The 19,627-nt window shown below is 42.6% G+C and overlaps 1 long non-coding RNA gene across 1 annotated transcript in view; it reads left to right on the top strand.

Moving 5' to 3' along the window:
• The first annotated feature begins 3,716 nt into the window (after positions 1–3,716).
• The window catches only part of LOC112630712, a 32,200-nt gene continuing 16,289 nt past the window's right edge, over positions 3,717–19,627 (top strand). The window contains exon 1 of the long non-coding RNA XR_003120920.1: positions 3,717–5,421. This is a non-coding gene — a long non-coding RNA (uncharacterized LOC112630712). The remainder of the gene's footprint in view (positions 5,422–19,627) is intronic.

The raw sequence follows: 19,627 nt of genomic DNA on the forward strand, positions 1-19,627 counted from the left end.
CAATTTTTTAAAAATTTCAAGCTCTAGGTTTTGTTTTTAGAAAACATTTCTCAGAGGTTTTTCATCATGGATATTTGAAAATGCTGATGTAAAGAGACACATCTCAATTTCAATGCTGTCACAGCCATATTGTCCTTCTTTGGAGAGTCTTTGAACTAGAGTAAGCCATGGAAGCTTGATATTGTACAATGTGGTTGCCTATGATGACACACTGACCTGTCCAGATTTGTAATCTGCACATTTTAATGTAAATTGAGTAGTTGATTTAAGGATATAAATTATTTTTAAAATCAGTAGACTATATTACAACAATGACGACGACACCCTAGGATTTCAGCATTTTCAAACTTCAAAGAATACTGAAAACTGGCTTAGGCTTTTGTTCTGGGGATGCTCAGCTATGCAGAGGAGATGCTGGGATTTCTGGCAGCCATCTTGTCTGCTACATAGTGAGACCTTATACGGAGAACGAAGTCAAGGAACACCAAGAAGGACACAGTCCTGACAGATGTCTAGGGGTCCCCAGACCCAATGTAAATGGAGCCAAATTAAGACAAGCAGAGCAGAGAGATCAGAGGGAGACATCCCTGATTATTCCACTGGAAGTCCAAATCCAGCCATGCTTAAAGTTAGTGCATCCCTGGTTTTCCCATTTTCCCAGTTTTCTGAGAAATAAATTCCTCTTTCCTCTCTTGGTTCTGACTTTAACTAGTTTGATTTCTGATTTAATCACCTGTAACTAAAAACATTCTCTGTAATAAACTGCATCATGAGGTTATTGGCAGGATAAATTGAGATTATATACATAAAGCATTTCTTGGTGCATAGTAAGTGTTCAATAAATAGAATTTACAAAATAAATCTATTATAATCTGAGAGTAGTTATTGTAACTAACATAGGTCAGACAGCAAGTAAGAAGTAGCCAAGATTTCACAGTTTAAAAGTTCAATACTTATAATTTCAGCAAATAGAAAGGATCCGGGATGGAACCAATACGATGTGGTGGATAGAACTTGGGTCGTAGAGTCAGATAGACTTGAGTTTGAAGTCCAGCTCTGCCATTTAACCATCTGAATTACACTGAGAAAACTGCAAGCAATTCTGAGGCTTTGTTCCCTCATCTTATAAAATGGGGATAATAGTGATAGTGGCAGAAGGCAGTCAAATGCCTAGGAAAATAGGGACAGGTCCCTGGTGAAACCGGACCTTCAAACCAAAGAGAGTTTAAAGCCTGAAAGCCAAGCTACAAGTCTCAGATAAATCCACGAACTGGATTGAGAACCTCTCTTCCTATTTGGTGTGCTTTCCTCTGATCGATCCCCACCCTTCACCTATTTTACATACACCTACCCTTCCCTTGAGCTGTGCCTTTTTTAGTCATTTTTTTGCACACTCACAAACCAATCAGCATGCACTCCCCCATTCTGAGCCCATAAAAGTTCCAGACTCAACCATACTTGGAGGACCACCCGCCTTCAGGTGGGGGAGACTCCCCAACTTTGGGTAGGGGGAGGCCAACTCAGGTCCCCCTCTCCACTGAGAGCTGTTTCATCACTCAATAGAACTCTTCACCTTGCTCACCCACCAGGTGTTAGCATAACCTTCAACTTCCTGGATGTGGGACAAGAACTCAGAACCCGCCAAACAGTGAGTGTGAACAGAGCTGTAACCCTGTAGCACTCCCCTCCTGCTCACCAAGCAATGGGAGAGGGAGCTGCTGGGTGCCACATGCACCAGTTTGTTGGGGCAGGACTGAAAGAACTGTTAACATGCTGTAATACCCCCTTAGGGGCTTTGGGGTCGCTGGCATCCCAGAGTTTTTCAGTTGCCACCATGTTCCCCTCTTTCACATGCTGGCACCTAAAGTGGGAGCAGGCCAAGACATGCCCGGCCCACCCATAGGCTGGAGTGCAAGCCAAACACAGCTGCTGGACCAAGTGGTGGAGTACCTCCTGCAGCAAGCCCAGAGCCAAGCATGGCCCTGGGCAGGGGCATTGCTGGCTGCGGAGGTCACCAGCTAGTGAAGCGACATCCAAAAAATCCTCCTTGTAATAGTTAAGATAATCAAGAATGTAGCATTATTCCTGGCACATAGACTTTCAGTAAATGCTGGCTGCCTCCCTCCTCCAGCATCTGCCACCACTACAGGCTGGCCCCTTTTACAGGTTAGAATTTTATTTGTTAAAGTGAAGCACAAGGTTTACTGCCCCAAAGTATCTTTCCTTATGATGCTTCTGAAGGTGTAGTAAGGCTGCTGAAGACTTGTAAAGAGGGGTTTATTGTTTTATATCCAAAGTGCTTTCTAATGAATATTTTATGGTTTTTCTCATTGTTTGATAATTTTGTAGGATTCAAACAAGTGAGGAAACTTGATTTGTTTTGGAGAAAAAAAAGAGAGAGAATCACTATAACTAGTGATAGAGCCTATCTGTTCTGGGTACCAGAGAACCCCAGTTGGTGACCCCATCCCTGACTGCAGCATTAAGTCCTGAGTAATCTAACCCAATCAGCTGGTAGCATTCTTCTTAATGTCTCCTATTGTTTAAGCATGGTCATTTGCCTAAATCTATACAACAAGACTAAATTAAAGGATATATACTTCAGTATTTTACATGCTTCAGGTAAAGATTTCTCACCCATGCTGACATGAACATGGAGCACAAAGCTTTAAGACCACGAATTTTTTAGCTGCTGTCTTAGCACTATGAGGGGACCCACCCTTAGGATGAAGCCAGGTGCTGAGGACAGCAAAGCACAGGAATGGAAAGAACTCGTGTCTATGATAACATCTTTGAGCTGATAATTATACTGCACCTGGATCCCTCCTACCTCTGGACTTAAGGTTATGTGAGGCAATGGATTTCCTTATTCTTATGAAAACCAGTTTCTGTGAAACTGATCAATATCAAGCGTGAAGCATGCTTCATGAAGCAGCACCAGACTATAGAAAATACCAGGGCAGCTGCGGGTCACAGCCCTGAAATCTAGCCACCTGGGTTCATATCCTGCTTCCACTTGTGCCAGCTGTGTGGCCTTGGGGAACATACTCAACCTCTGGCGGCTTCAGTTTCTGCATCTGAAAAACAATGATAATAGTAGTGTTCCTCACAGGAGAAACGTGCGTAACACACACGATGTAGTGCCTGACCCTTGGTAAGTCTCAATAAAATCTGACTTGTAATTATGTTTCCCCCTAGGTGTGAAGATCATCTCAGGATCCACAGATTGATTCAAAAGTGGATTCCTAGTCCTCTTCCTTTCTATCATTGACTCTGTGTCTCTTTATTACTTTGGGTTTTTCTCACTTTTCCTCTCCTGATCTTCTCTCCTCTCATTCCTTTAGCCATAATTGGGATTGATTGATAACTTTATTTGTTGTATTTTAAAATATGTAATTTTACATTTTCCCTTTTTAATTTAAGAAGTCAAAGAATGGAACATTTTATATTTCTTTCAATAAAAAAGAACCTCTTTATTTGCTTTATATGTATATCCCCATTAAATTTCATCTGCTTGGCTTTGGTCCAGTGTTCCACCCTGTCAGAATCATTTTCCATCTTGACACTGTCAGTTATTGGCTTTGCCATCCTTCCTGGCTTTATTTCATCTGCCTTTTAAACCTTCACCAAGTTCTTGACAAAACCTGCAATTTAGGATGGCTCTATCAGTTATCAGGTAGGTGTATGTGCTGGAAAACTCTAAATCAATCCTCCTTAAACTTCAGTGGCCATAAGAATCACCTGGAGAGCTTGTTAAAGCAGATTTGTGGGCTCCTCACCTGAGATTCTGATTCGGTGGGTCTGGAGTGGGGACTTGGCATTTCCAATAAGCTCCCAAGTGACGCAGAATAGGGCTGCCACAAATAATAGGGGCTCAGTCAAGTTAGTATAATAAGTTTCTTTCCTCTTATGTTGACGTCGGTAGGCAGGTAGTCCAGCCTAGTAACAAGGTTTCAAAACCTAGGCTTTTTCCCTCTCCTTCCTGCCTTAAATGGCATTTGGTTTCCTACTCATGTTTCAGAGTGTTTGCTTGAGCTACAGCCATCATGTCCACATTTAAACCAGTAAGAAAGAGGAAGGGGGAAAGGATGTCTTCTCTCTTTGTAAGGACTTATCTCAGAAGTTGTATGTGACACTCTGCTTACCTCTTCTTAGCCAAAACTTCCTCACAAATCACACTAGCTGCAAATAAATCTGGAAAGTATAGTTTTTATTTGGGGTGTCATATGCCCAGCTAAAAATCAAGGTTTTATGACCAAGGCAGAAGAGAATGTGTTTCTGACATTACTAGTTTTTAATGTTACAACAAACTTTTCCCAACTCTCCGGCCAGAGGTTTGCAATCTAAAACCTGCAATGAGCTAGGAAGTTCCAATAAAAATCTGAATTTCAAATTCTGATCACCCCTCCACAGGTAAGTATTATTTCTTTCATTTCTGTGTTCAGGAAATTGAGTCTCAGAGAGCTTCAGTGACTTTCTTGAGATCTCTCGGTAACTAAATGCCCCAACCAAGATCTAAACTCAACCCTGCCAAAGTCCAGGCTTCTAATGTGTCATTCTACATCACAGGAATCATACATTTGTGTGCAGGATGAGCCTTGAATCAACCAACTACTGTTGCATGCTATGCAACCACAAAACTCTGAGACCTAGACACTTATTTTACTACCATGTCTATAAGTCAACTGGAGACCAGCTGCTCTAGGCTGGGCTGGACTGGACTCCTCCAAGCCACAGCTGGGTCTGGGTCTGCTCCATGGTTCTCCATCTTCCTCAGACTTGTGGGCCTACCAGGGTAGAGCCTTCTCATGCCAAATGCAGAGAAGCACATCTCACTGCTGCTTGTAGTGCGGTCTGCTTCCATTCCCTTGACTGAAGGAAGTCACATGGCCAAGACAAAAGCTAGGCAGTACAGTCCTCCAGGAGAGAGTAAATATTTCTCAATATGTTCTTATCTACCTCAAGTCCCTATGCGATGCATTGGAATGGAAAGAGCCCCAGACTGAGAATCAGAAGTCCCTAGTTCTAGTCCCAGACCTGCCATGAATGACTTGTGTGACCTTGGACAAATTACTAGCCCCTTCTGGGCCTCAGGTTTGTTCTAGAGATCTCTAAGGCATATGCAGACTTTAACTTAAGAAGCTATGGCATGAAGAAACAAATCATTGCCTCTCAAAATTCTAATCTCCTCTGAATGTAGCTTAGTCTGTATGCAAAAATAAACACACACACTAGAGTCTTTTCAAAACCACTGGGCTAATAATGTTCATGATTCTGCTAATGACCAAACTGGAGCACAGTGCAGCTGGTCCTGCTGGTCACGGGAAGGCCCTAGAAAGAAATGAAGCCATCAAGAAGCTATTGATGCTGTGACCTTCTGTTCACAGGGCCTGAATGCAGGCTGCTCCTCTACTTAGACAGGTGAGATTTAATTTTGGTGATTTATGATAATGCCTCTAAGTGCACGGGTAAACATGTCATGGTTTATTTTGTAGAATTAATGAAGTCTGATTAATCTCTCGGTCCCCAGGAGATTCTGCTCTGAGAAATGGAGCGAGACTACCAGGCTTTTGTGCAAATTATGGCGGAAGGATTGATGGCATGAGAATCATCTGAAATCCACACAATCTGACCTTTTTTAATCCCGTGGATCCTTTAGTTGGATTCGTTGCCATCATACTGGATGACTGCTGACCAGGGAGAGACCCTTCTATGAACACAGTGTGCAATACCACAACTGCAGCTAAAGTTAATCAAGCTAGTTCCATGCATCAGGTACTTCACATGGTCCTTTATCCCAAGGATTGAAAAAAGCCACACTTTTGACTTGGATGGATAGCAGTTCAAATCCTAGTCCCACAATTTAGAAGCTGTTTGATCTTGGATGCATAGTGCAGGCACTGTTGGTGTTCTTCTGTGCACATTCAACCCTGTGTCTTCTCTGTCCATATGCATCCTACAGCATGGACAGTTCCATCATGTCTCCTTTGCATATTTTGGTGGGAGAGAGAAATATGTAAGCAACAAATTATATTGGAAATAAAACCCATGAGTGACTCTAAGCTGCAGATGGAAAAACTCAGTTTATCCACAACACTGGGGTTAAATCCTTCTTACTAAGAATTGGAGGCCAGGCATGGTGGGTCATGCCTGTAACCCCACCCCTTTGGGAGGCTGAGGCAGATGGATCACTTGAGTTCAGGAGTTAGAGACCAGCCTGGGTAACATAGTGAAACCTCATCTCTACAAACACACACACACACACACAATTAGCCAGGCATGGTGGCATGTGCCTGTAGTCCCAGCTACTTGGGGGCTGAGGTGGGAGGATCGCTTGAGCCCAGGAGGTCGAGGCTGCAGGGAGCTGTGATTGGGCCATTGCACTCTGGCCTAGACAACAGAGTGAGATACCATCTCAAAGAAAAAAAAAAAGAATTGGAGATGGTAAAGATTCACAGCTGAATTTAGGGCTTTTGTGTGTCGAAATACACAAACAAGGTGGGAGAGATTGTACTGCAGCAAAAGGAGTGCTGTGATAGCCATCAGGAATCTGGATTTGAGTCTTGATTCTGCTGACTACAAAAGATGTGACTGGGGGCAAAGTTACAAAACTGGAATCTCGGTTTCCTCATCTGTAAAGCGGGAATGATAATGCCTGCCCTGCCTATTGCACAGACCTTCTTATGGAGATCCTAGAGATAAAAGCCGTCAATGATTAGTAACTCCATTTTACAGATGAAGAAACCGAAGACAACAATGTAGGCGGTAGAACTGAGACATGGATCTCGTAGTTCTTCTCCTACCTCATCTTGTACTACTGTTTTTCCCACTCACTCTGCTCCAACCACCCTAACTTTTTGTCCTTCCCTTGAATAAAACAAGCTCATTTTCACCTCAGGGACTTTGCTGTTTCCTCTTTCTAGAATGTTCTTCCCCTATGTCTTCATGCACTTTGAGGAGGAATTGGCCTTTCTTTCTTGATATGCAGGAGTCAGTACAAACATCTCTTCCTCATAGAAGTCTTCCACAGACCCCCATTCAAGGTGATCTCTCTGCTAGGCTCCCTTTTGCATACCATCCTGTTATATTTTTGCTCTATCACTTCTTGAGATGATGACATTTATGTATTGACTTGTTAATCATCTCTCACTAGTCTCTTTCCTGGAGAAGAGAGATCCTGAATATCTCATTTTCTGTTACATTGTCAGTGCCAAGAACAGGACTTGGTATATTGTGAGCAGAGAGTAAATATTTTTTTGAATGAACAAATTAGTATGTATAGACTTATTTTTAATGACTTTATAATATGTTGCATAGATATACCATCATTCATTTAACCAGAGCTTTAGAGATGGATACTCAATTTTTCTTTTCTGCTTTTACTTATTTTTATTTTCAAATTATTTTGCTACAGCAAACAAATGAGTATAATCTGTGTATACTTACTTGATTTTATCCATAGAGCATATTCTTTGCAGTGGGATTGCTGGATCAAAGGACAAGTGCATTTACAAATTGTGATACATATTGTCAACTTCCCCTATAAAATATTTTCATCAATTTGTGCTCCCATCATCTGTGTATGGCACCACAGCTTGGCATTCCCTCTAAGTCCCTGACAATAACACATTATTGCTGAGAAGCCTTTGCTGCCTTTCAACTTGCTCTCCAAGTGCTTCATCTACTTGACTCATTACCCAGTGAGAGGCTGTGTGTGCAGCAGCTCTGCTCTCTTTCTCTGAGATCTAAGTGCTTTGGGTGGTTTTCTCCTCTCATTTAGGTTGCATTCTCTAGCCTGCTGTGGCAAAAGAAGGGACATTTAAAATATATGGTAGTGTCTGTAAAGATTAGATTATTGTTCAGTAAATATTCATTCTCTTCCCCCTACCCTGTGGCAGGAAAGTACTTTCTGTACTCCCTAACTTTGGCCTTGGCCTGGTGATTAGTTTTGGCTGGTAGGATGTTCACAGAGGTTATATGAGCAGAAGATTCAAATATGCTAGTATTTTTGGGCTTGTTCTCATGCCTTTGTTTTTTTGCCATGAGAATAACATGCCTTATTTATCTAAATCAGCTAGATCAGATGAACTCCAGCTGTCATGTAGATGTGTAAATGTCTTGTCATATGACATCAAGATTTTTGTTCTTATTTGTTACACAGCGAAAGCTGATACAAATTCCAAAATGAAGCTAGAGCTTGCATTTTGCAGCACTTGGCACTTTCTGTGTTAAATATTAAATATTCCCTAGGGCAGTGGTAGCAGAGGAATATTTGAACCTATTGACATTCATCTTTGTGTGGGTTTAATTGAGTCTTGAAGAAAGTATAGGGCTAAATGAGTCCTAGGTGAGGACTCATAGCAGGAGGAAAGGTATAGACGAAGGACTGTGCAAGGCCTGTCTTAGGACTAGTGAGCAGACTAAAACATAGGCTATATGTCAAAGAGTACTGTAGGAGCTAAGGTTTGAGTTAGGAAACAAAGAAATTGAAGAAGTTAGAGATAGCTTTTATTCTCAGGCTACTGGTTCCAGCAAAGAAATATAAACTGCAAGGGAACCATGGATGCCAATTATATGTCAATTATACCATAAGTTATTGACATTCTGAGGTCAACTACATAATGAAAACCAGTAAGAGCCTAAGAATAGGCTGGCTGTGCCAAATTGAACAGGCCGGCGGGCAGCTTTATTCATACTTGCATTGTTTCCATTTAGAACATCATTATTAATTAAGCTGTATTTAATGTAGTACCAGCCCACACTTTTGCTCCTTAAATATTGTATGACTATGGCCCTGTCTTCACAGAAAACAGACATCAATTGCAGTACTCAAAAGTTATTCTGAACATAGCCTCATATTTATCCACTTTTTGATAGTATATTGTTTTTTTTAGACAGGGTCTTGTTCTGTCACCCAGGTTGGAGTGTAGTGGTGCAGTCATGGCTCACTGCAGCCTCCACTTCCCAGGCTCAAGCGATCCTCCCACCTCAGCCTCACAAGTAGCTGGGACTACAGGTATGTGCCACCATGCCTGACTAGTTAAAAACAATTTTTTTTTGTAGAGATGGGGTCTCACATGTTGCCCAGGCTGGTGTTGAACTCCTGGGCTCAAGCAATCGTCCCACCTCAGACTCCCAAAATTATGGGATTGCAGGTGTGAGTCATTGTGCTCAGTTGAATAAAATTTTAAACAATTATTTTGTGAGTAGTTTTTGGTATTTAATCCAATCAATTGTGATAATATTCATTCATCCATTTTTAAATATTTAGCATCATGAGAAGTCATATAGATGCGAGTCTGAATTCCAGGTTCATCACTTACTGGTCATGTGACCTTGAGCAAGTTATTTTACCTTGATAAGACTTTCTTCGTCTGGAAAAGAGGGTGAATAAAATGCACCCCATAAGGTTGCTGTAATGATTAAATTAGTCAATGTGTATGGAGCTGTGTTAGTCCATTTTTACAATGCTGATAAAGACATATCCCAGACTGGGTAATTTATATTTTAAAAAAAGGTTTAATGGACTCTCAGTACCTCGTGGCTGGGGAGGCCTCACAATCGTGGCAGAAGGTGAAAGGCACATCTTACAGGATGGCAGACAAGAGAGAATGACAGCCAAGCTAAAGTGGAAACCCCTTATAAAAACATCGGATTTTGTGAGATGTATTTACCACCACAAAAACAGTGTGGGGTAAACCACACCCATGATTCTATTATCATCCACCGGGTCCCTCACACAACACATGAGAATTATGGAAGCTACAATTCAAGATGAGATTCAGGTGGGGACACATCAAAACCATATCAGGAGCACATAGCATTATCCCTGGCCTAAGGGAGGCTCAGTAAATGCCATCTCCTGCCATGCAGTTAAACACTTATTGAGAAGCATGAAGGGCTATGAGTCAGGTACCACGCTGGGCACAGTGAAGGAAACAGAATGTTTGTCCTCAAAAATCTCGAAGGCCAGGGACAAACCAGCCAGGGCTGACTTACAAACATAAGAAGGGAAGTGAGGGATAAAGCCTCAGTGTAGCAGGCCCTACCTTTTTGTCTGCCTGTTGTAGAGGGACGTCCATAAGTAGTAGCCATGATTCAATCACACAGCCACATGCTTGGATGCCAGGTTCTTAAAACCCCACCATCGTGACTGACCCAAAGCTGGGCACCTGACCCTAACGGGGTCTTCAATTCAGTCTTCTCTGGAATTTTGTATTTATTCCAGATGGCAAATGGACTTATTCCAGGCTGCAGATCATTCTTTTCTCTCGAATTTGATTTTTTGGTTAATAAGAGTGTCACATACACCTTGAAAGTAGTACCGGATCCTTTGCTGCCTGCCCTACCTCTGTTCCTCCTTGAGGGGAAATGTGCATTTATTGGTTGGAGCTTGAAGTACAGATTAGGCTACACTCACAACTGCCACTGGGGGGTTCACTGTGTGTTGAAGGGTAGAGACTTGTTCTCATGTCCCTCTTCTCACTTCCCTTTTGCAACCAGAGCTGGTTGGGTAAACTGAGCTTTGCCTGACCCTCTGAGACAGAGGGTCTGAGACTCTTCTCCCCACTCTCTTTCTCTCTCTCGTGTCCTCTTGCTGCAGTGATGGAAATTGCCTACATCTGCACTGTCTGCTATGGAAGCCACTAGTTGTGTGCGGCTTTTGAGTACTTGAAATGTGGCTAATGTGACTGAAGACTTGAATTTTCAATTTTATCTAATTCTAATTAATTTAAGCCGAAATCTAAATAACTTCATGTAGCTAATAGCTCCTGTATTGGACAGCACAGCTGTGCCACACAGAAAAGGCTGGCAGGCAACTTCATTCACAAATTTTATCGTTTCCATTTAGGGGAGCAGTATTAATTAAGCTGCTTCTAACATAGTGCCAGCCCACGTTTTTGCTCCTTAAATATGGAGGAGAGAGTGAGAAGAGTCAAAATTGGATTTTTTTTTGGCTGGGGCCAGGGGCTGGGGTGGGAGAGGCTACACTTAGCCTCTGGTCTAATCTGTGTGTTTTAATTCATCTGTACCAGGGAAGATTGAATTCAGGTGCCAGTTGCTGGCTCAGCTAATAATGAAAAGGTTTTTTGTGTGTTTGTGTCCTATATGACCACTGTTTCTTGTAGATCTATCTTTCGGGACTTCCTTACTCAGGAAGGGTAATTGGTGGGGCAGGATTCAGGTATTCCCATGGGCTCCAGAAATACTACCATGGCTTAGATGATGTCACTCCCTCTCAAGTGCGGCTTTATCAGATTTAGAGGGACAAGGCAGGCCGAGGAACAAACGTGTCCCAGGAGTGCTGGCCCGGCTTGGGAGTTTGAATTCCTGGTGCACCATCTCTTGATCGCATGTCCTTGGACAAGTTACTTTACCTTGATAGGACTCAGTCATGTATGTATTATAGGTTGAGGGGTGGGGTGTCTTTTGTCTTTGCGCCAAAGTGACCTCCAGGTGAGATGACTCCAATTTGTCCAAGGGCCATCCTCTGGAGAAGGCTGCAGGTGGGAGGTGTCAGCATTGTTAGCTACAACCGCCTCCCAGTTTCTAGATCCCTCCCCTTATTTCTTTCATCCATTTCTGCCAATCTTGACTTCAAAAATTTCCCCAGACATGAGTTCTTATGCTTTCCCCAGTACCAGTTACCTTCTATGATACCAATTCTTTGATTTAAAAAGTGATTAACACTCCCTAAAATTGTGGTTTGAGTCTCCCTCCTAGACGTGAGCTCCTTAAGGGCAGGAATCTTGTTTCTTATCTTCACGTCTGTATTCCATTATGGAGAAATGTGCAATGAGGCTCCATCATGAACCTGGTTTTCCTGGATCCTGATGTAGTCTGTACTCAGCTGGGGGCGCTCAGGACCTGTTTGGAATTAAGCAGACCCAACAGCCAATCATGGCTCTGCTGCTAACTAGCTGAGACTGAGTAGATGAGTAGGTGCCTCCAAGTCTGCTTTCTTACCTGTGGAATGCAGATAGATGACAGCTACCCAACAGCGGGGTCATAAGAAAGGAATGTCATCAGGTATGTACAGTACTTAGTCAGGTGCCTGGCACACGGCAGACACTTAATAAGTGGAGTTACAACCATAATTAAACATTTATCACAGCTTGCTTTTGTTAGAAATCAGTACTAACCTGTTGTCCCTCATTTGACTGTTAGCTCTTTGAAAACAGTAACTTTGTTTTTTTCGTTTTGGTATCCTTGTTTACCCTTTCCATCCCCCAAGCACTCAGCAAAGAGCTTGGGACATGGAGCGGATTCGTAAATACTTACTAGGTTGAAGTCTTAACACATGACAGTTCCTACAGTAGGTGGAAAATGGAGTGGAAATAGAGTGAGACAGTTCAGGGAGGATGATGTAAAAAGACCTCGTGACAGTAGCATCTCCTTAGAAAAATATAGGAATGAACTTATCTATATACTGCATTCCTCAAAAGGAATTTTTGTAAATATACTTAAATGCCTTACATTCCCTAAAGGGGACTGTTTCAAACAGACACAAATACTTGACTGTATCTTCTAAAGGACCTGTTTACTTAATTCGAGAGATGAAGAGAGAGGCAGGTGGCTGAGATTTGAAGGCAGGGCTGCCAAGAATTCCATTCTGCGGCTGATGAAATGCAGCACTTTCTTTGATGGATGGTTCTTACTTTCTTTTACACAAGAGAGGAAGTTATTTCCAGGGCAGGTATTGTGTCCTTTGCAATTTTGCACCCCCACACCTAGCTCAGTGTTCGAGTGGTATAAGATATTTTGTGTTGGTAAGGTACTTGTTTAATTTTAATTAATGAGTATTGGATCAGTTGGGTTGCGTTTCTTCATCTTTGTTTTCATATCCTAAGAAAGGGTTCTCACCCTAACTGTACATGCGAGTCCTCCAGGGAGGTTTTAAGAAGACTACTGCTCAAATCTGCTCTGCAGATGTTCTGGCTTACCTGATCTAGGGGAGAACCTGAGCGGGTGGGTGATGGTCAGTAGCATCCCGGTGATTCCTCTGTGTGGTCCGATGTTGGGATCCACTGGTGAGGATGAGAGTCAGTAGAACTGGATTCCGGTCCACGTCACCCACTTGTTACGTGACCTGGGGCAATGACTCTCTCTTTGGGTCTGGGCCTTTTCATCTGTAAAACGAGGGCGTTGGATTAGAACAGGCAGTTTTAATTTTTCTAGTTCAGAAGTCCATTCAGAATGGGTTTTCCTTCTCTCCAGGAAAATAAGCATACTTATGCAAAATTTGCATATATTTCAAGGAATTGATGAAATTTCCTGTATTGGTTAGGATTCTTTTCTTCACAAGTGTCAGAGACCCAGGTCAAATTGGCACCTACCAAAAAGCAATGTAATAGTTCATGGTCCTCATAAATCCTGGAGTAGAAGTGGTCTAGGCATGCTGGAACCAGGAGCTCAAAGATGCCAGGAGGAACTTAGCTCTAGATCTTGCCTCTGCTCTCTGAGTTTTTGGCTTTCTTTTAGGAAGAGTCTCTCCCAGTGATGGCAAAGATGTCCATCAGCAGCACAGGCTGGTATTTTACCCACCTAGCAACCCCAATTGAAAGAGCGCAACCTTTTTTTATGGTCCTGGTAAATATCTGGCCCAGCTCTGACACAACCTCTGTGGGTAGGGGGTTGGATGCTCGGCTGGCCCCATGCTTGTCACTATTACTTGGAGTGGGTAGGCTCCACTTGATCTTGGTGGAGGGCAGAATGGGGGTGGTTTCCCAAAAGAAAATTAGGCCGTTGTTACCATAAGACAGAGCAATATATACTGGGAAGGCAAGGATACAGATAACATCTTACCTTGGAAGGCTGCACATCTGTGGAACCCATAGAGGTGCATGGCCACAGGTTGAAAACACCTGGACCCATGAGGTCTGAAGTCACTCTTAGTAATGTACAATGATAGATAAGCGTGGTGTTCTTATCTTATTTTTGAAAGCTTTTGGAGATATATATGAGATATATATAATATTTAAAATTTATATGTAAGAAGGGCTATTGATTTTCCTTCCATGTTTAATTTTATATTCCACTCATTTCTGGAGTGCCAGTTATGTGCTAGATCTGTTAACTCCATTTGTTTTGATGGCAGTAATGAAGCTTGCAGGCAGCTGGAAATTTGCAAAAACTCCACAGTGAGGAAGTAGAAGAGCTGGGATTCAAATATAGGCCTCCCAATCCACACACAATGCTGCTTCCAAGAAAATACTGCCTTGTGTTCCATCCTGTTTTTTTCTGTTTTGAGGGATTCACCCCATAGACTACTGTTTAGCTTGAATGAATGGTTCCTGAAAGTGCTTTCCTAGCGTCAAGGCCTTGTAACCCATCGTCTGATGAAACGGGGTAGTTTTGTCTGTTTAAAGTTGACCTTTAATAATAATACACCCAGTGCTTTCTGCCTATCTCTTGGGACTATACTTATCTAGATTGTATTAGCCCCTGTTGTCTAGTACGTGAACCCGAGAGACATGCCTGCAACCAGTGAGTATGGCAATTATTCCTGTGTCCAGAAAACCATAGGTGATTAGTGGAAGAGGGGTTGTTAGGTTTGGTGCCCTGGAGCACCTCAGGTTTTTTGAAATGCTAAGACCAGAATACATAACTTGTCATTTTAAAGAGAGTATAATTTTAAAAGCAGTGGTCCAGCCCAAAGAAAGTGGACGTGATTTTTGTCTGAACTCTCAAATAATTTAGCTTTTTAATCTAGGATCTCTAATAGTGATCTAATGAAAAAAGATTCACTGCTTAAGTTACCAAAAATGTGTTGCTCAACTTCCACAGATATCTGGAGAATGAGTCTAAAGGAAGAACAAAACATCCCACCTTATTATGTGCAGAAATATTGTTGAAGAAAAGGAATAAAATGAATGATCTAGAAAAAAGGCATTAACTATTAAAGTCCATGGTAAAGTACATGGACACAAAGTAGAGCTGACTTCTCTAAATAGGTTCTCTAGGCCTATGTTGTAATTCTAATACTTCTTTGCTTTTGAACTTTTCAGGATATTTGGGCACTTATTATCACATGCATATTCTCGAACAACTCACCCACATTCTCTCTAAACAGGGACACAGGTTCAAGTCCTAGCTCTTGCACTTAGTAGGTTGAGTCAATGAACCACTATTAACATCTTGTGATATCTCCTTCTAGCCTTCGTCTTTAGCATTGTCAACCATTGAGATACTAGTGCATGATTTTGTATGCTGGCTTTGTCACCAAATGTAAGCTCTTTATTTTCATATTGTTGAAAGCTCTGTTTTATATGTCATTTTAAATAGCTGCATATTACACCTTTGCATGGATACACAATGATTCTCATGTTTCTTTCTCTGCCATCAGAAGAAGTTCAACCAGGGAGGGACATGATGAGATTTGTGCTGGAAGCTTCCTGGAGGGTGACTGGAAAGAGTGTGGGTTCAGAGGGGCCAGGGCTACTGAGAATTCCTTTCATTAAATGATTATTACAGGAAAGTCTGAGCAGTATCACTGAGGAAGACCCTAAAGTCTATCAGTACAACTTTCTTGATTTATAATTGAAGAAATGGAGACTCAGATTGATAAAATGACCTCACCAAGGTCTCCCAGCCTCACCTGGGGGATTTCTAACTCTCTGTCCACGGAGCTGTTTCTATTCAAGTTCAACATCTACCACAGCCGTATCATAACTGAACATAGGCTAAACCCACTCCCAGGGTGCTGTTTCAGTAAGAAGTAGATAGAGATCTAGTCTTGAAATGCATTTAGCTGTTCTTTTTTTTTTTTTTTTTTTAACAAATTGTCAGTGTTATTAGTGATTACTGGCTGCTGGCTTCAAACCATTCCTTGCCTATCCAAACATAGCAAATTAAGGAGAACAAATGATGTAACTTTGTTTAAATAGAAAAAAGCCATTGAAATGTCCCCCAAAGAGAGGAAGCTATTATTATCCCAGACTTATTAATGGGAAGATGTGAATAGGCTAGGCAACTTCTCCAAAGTAATCAGCTAGAATTAGAAGTCAAAATTCCTGATGTCCACCAAGGGGCAAGAGCTCTGCTGGCAGTTTGGCTTTGCCCGCTATAGGGAGGGCCAAGTCAAACAGGATACAATTAAGGATAGAATTCCCATGCCTTCTCCTGCTCTGTGACCCCCTGACCAAGCAGCTCTTGCCAAGTTTTTTTGCTGCTGTATAAACCTTCTGACTCTCATGCTGTCAGCAAGATTAAGCAGAAACAATGGGGCGGGGCTGACTCTTCCACTGCCTCCTAGCCGAGCCCCACCCGGCAGTGGCTTCACCTCTTGGATCACAAATGTTCCATCTGGAACTGGAGATGACACCTAATTGCCTTCCCAGCTCCATAATCCAAGATGTAAAGTGAAGGCCCGGCGTAGGGGCTCATGCCTGTAATTTCAGCACTTTGAGAGGCCAAGATCATTTGAGCCCAGGAATTCGACACCAGCCTGGGTAACATAGGGAGACCCGTCTCTACAGAAAAAAAAAAAAAAAAAATTTTCTGGGCATGGTGGCTCATGCTTGTAATCCCAGTACTTTGAGAGGCTGAGATGGGCAGATCACTTGAGGTCTGGAGTTCAAGACCAGCCTGGCCAACATGATGAAACCCTGTCTCTACTAAAAATACAAAAATCAGCGAGGTGTGGTGGTCCATGCCTGTAATCCCAGATACTCGGGAGGCTGAGGCAGGAGAATTGCTTGAACCCAGGACACTGAGGTTGCAGTGAGCCGAGATCACACCACTGCTCTCCGGTCTGGGTGACAGAGCAATACTCTGTGTTAAAACAAACACACACACACACACACACAAATCTGAGGGTGGGGGTGTGGTGGCATGCACCTGTAGTTTCAGCTACTTGGGAGGCTGGGGTGGGAGGATCTCTTGAGCCCAGACGCTCAAGGCTGCAATGAGCTGTGATCATGCCACTGCACTCTAGCCTGGGTGACAGAGTGAGACCTGGTCTCCAAAACAAACAAACAAACAAAAACCCACAAAAAACCCAAAAACAAACAAAAATAAGATGTAAAGTGAGAAGTATGCTTTCAAAAGGCATTTGCCAGGACTTTCTTGGTGGCAGGTAATAGAATGTCAATTCATAAGAGATTAGGCAAAAGAGAAATTCATAGCAGTTTAGTGCCCACCTTTCCCTGCAAAACATAGGATAATAATAATAATCTCCGCTTATAACTGCATTAGATGGGGGCCCAAGCCTTGAATGATTTGTCTCATTAAATCCTTGCAAATTCTGAGATGCCTAGACTTTTTTGTTTGTTTGTTTGTTTTTTAGAGATAGGGTCTCACTCTGTTGCCCAGGGTAGAGTACAGTGGTGTGACCATAGCTCACAGGAGCCTGTAACTCCTGGGCTCAATGGATCCTCCTGCCTTAGTCTCTCAAGTACCTGGGACTTCAGATATGCAACACCACATTCAGCTAATGTATTTTGTATTAAAATTTTCTTTTTAGAGACAAGGTCTTTCTATGTTGCCCAGGCTAATCTCAAACTCCTGGGCTCAAGCAATCCTTCTGCTTTAACCTCCTAGATTACTGGGGTTACAGTCATGAGCCACTGAGCTCAGCTACTGAGGTGCCTAGTTTTATCAACCTTGTCTTATACGGGGACAAACCAGGGCCTGGGGACCAGAAAGCTGTCAGGCACAACCCAAAGGTCAGTCTCTCTATGTATCAGGCTCCAAGCTGCCACTCTCTCTGCCTTCTGCATCTGAGGAAGGACAGACACAGGCATTTGTAAGAACCTTGCATCCTGGCATTGTGACAATTCTTTAGGGGAGGTGTGATTATCTCCAATTGACAGACAAGAAAAGTGAGGCTGCCTCTACAAGAAGAAAGTATTTGTTTTATATTTAAAAGAGCATAGGGATGATGTCTTTTTCTGGGTTTTGGGATCAAATCCAATCAGGGTGCAAGGGTGTCTATGACTGAGAGGACAGCAGCTTGAGCCTGAAGGGCTTGTGCTGAAGTCGGGCAAGCTGAGGATGGTAGTTCCCCAAGACTTGCAGGTATCTGTACGCATAAATGAGTGAATTAAAATTTACTGGTACCTTTGTTGGTCAGACCCTGTGCTGGTCAAAGTCACATTTGCCATCTCATTTAAGGTTCACAGCAACTGTGGAGTAGTATTATTTCCATTCTACAGATGAGAAAATTGAGGCTCAAAGAGGTGACATGCCCTGGATCATTGAGCTAGCAAATGGCCAAGATAGAGTTTAGACCCACGAATGTCACATTCTGGATTTGGGGCTCATTCTGTTTTTCCTCAATGGTTTTATTTGGAATGAACACCGAAACTTTCTAGGTCTTTGGCCAAGAGGAGCAAAACAAACTACAGAAACACTTTATGTTCCACAGAATTACAGAATACCAGAGCTAGAAGGGCTGTTCAAGACTAGGAAATTTTGTATTCCTTGAATTTTGTTGAGTTTCAAAATGCTTTGACACTTTTCTAAGAAAAATCAACATAGCACAGATACACAAAATCTTACTTACAAGTCTAGGGGGGAGGAATCACCCTTTGCTTCATTTTCCTGTCCTTCATATCCAACATGATTTAACATGATGAAAAGAAGTGGTAAAAAGAAGCTCACTAGACTATGAGCTTCTATATTATTACTTGTCAGGATTCTCCAGAGGAACAGAACCAATAGAATGTGTGTGTGCAGATTTATATTCAGGAATTGGCTCATGCAATTCTTGGGGATGGCATGTCTGAAATCTGCAGGACAGACCAGCAGGATGGAGACTTAGGGAAGAGATGATTTTGTTGCTAGAGTCCAAAGACAGTGTAAAGGCAGAATTTTCTCTTCCTCAGGGACCTCAGTCTTTTTCTCTTAAGCCTGTCAATTGATTGGATGAGACCCACCCAAATTGTAAAGGATAAACTACTTTCGTCAAAGTCTATTGATTAGAATGTTAATCTTATCTAAAGAATACTCTCACAGTGACACCTAAACCAATATTTGACCAAACATCTGGGTGCCATGGTCTAGCCAAATTGACACATAACAATTAACTATCACAGCTGTGCAAAGCAGAGCCTGGGTCTGATTCACTCTGTGTCTTCGGGGCTGAGTGCAGTTCCTGGCAGAGAGTGGCTGCTCCTGACCTGTTGGCAAATAAATGAGTCAAATTCTAAAGCTCCCAGAATGACCTTGGAGGAAGCATGGTGGAAGGCAAAGAAGGCTATGCTCAGCCCAGAAGATTAGGTGTGATTCCAAGAAGCAATTGGGAAGCAAAGAGTTGTGGGCTAGAGAGGTGACATTCAGGGACTTTGGCAGAGGTGTGGACTTCCAGTGACCCTGCAGGTGTATCTCAGTGGAGCAACCCTCTGCGCCTGCTGAGACGCTGCAGAGCGAGGGCTGGAGTGGAAAGTGGCCTGGCCTGGCAGCGGGAGCTCCGGTCCTTGTGCTGTCTCTGGTGATCATGCGCTGTGGGCCTGGCAGATTGTCTCACCTCTCTGGACTCAGGTGCTACGTCTATGGAAGGGTCACGAACTGGCCATCTTCAGGCAGGATCTGACCGACAATCAGGTATGTTTGACCCAGGCAACATTTACAAAATGGTTTAAATAATTGCCAATATTAAAACATTGGCGGATTTTGGCCGGGCGTG

Source organism: Theropithecus gelada, chromosome 8 (genome assembly GCF_003255815.1).
Source record: "Theropithecus gelada isolate Dixy chromosome 8, Tgel_1.0, whole genome shotgun sequence".
In the NCBI taxonomy this organism is placed as follows: domain Eukaryota; kingdom Metazoa; phylum Chordata; class Mammalia; order Primates; family Cercopithecidae; genus Theropithecus; species Theropithecus gelada.